Here is a 535-nt window from a genome sequence, read left to right on the forward strand (position 1 = left end):
GTGAGTGAGAGTCTGAGTGTGAGTGAGAGTCTGAGTGTGAGTGAGAGTCTGAGTGTGAGTGAGAGTCTGAGTGTGTGTGAGAGTCTGAGTGTGTGTGAGAGTCTGAGTGTGTGTGAGAGTCTGAGTGTGTGTGTGAGTGTGAGTGAGAGTCTGAGTGTGAGTGTGAGAGTCTGAGTGTGTGTGTGAGTGAGAGTCTGAGTGTGTGTGAGTGAGAGTCTGAGTGTGTGTGAGTGAGAGTCTGAGTGTGAGTGAGAGTCTGAGTGTGTGTGTGAGTGTGTGTGTGAGAGTCTGAGTGTGTGAGAGTCTGAGTGTGTGTGTGAGAGTCTGAGTGTGTGAATGAGAGTCTGAGTGTGTGAATGAGAGTCTGAGTGTGTGTGTGAGAGTCTGAGTGTGTGAATGAGAGTCTGAGTGTGTGAGTGAGAGTCTGAGTGTGTGTGTGAGTGAGAGTCTGAGTGTGTGTGTGTGAGTGAGAGTCTGAGTGTGTGTGAGTGAGAGTCTGAGTGTGTGTGAGTGAGAGTCTGAGTGTGTGTGTGTG

Source organism: Hypanus sabinus, chromosome 24, assembly GCF_030144855.1.
Source record: "Hypanus sabinus isolate sHypSab1 chromosome 24, sHypSab1.hap1, whole genome shotgun sequence".
NCBI lineage: Eukaryota > Metazoa > Chordata > Chondrichthyes > Myliobatiformes > Dasyatidae > Hypanus > Hypanus sabinus.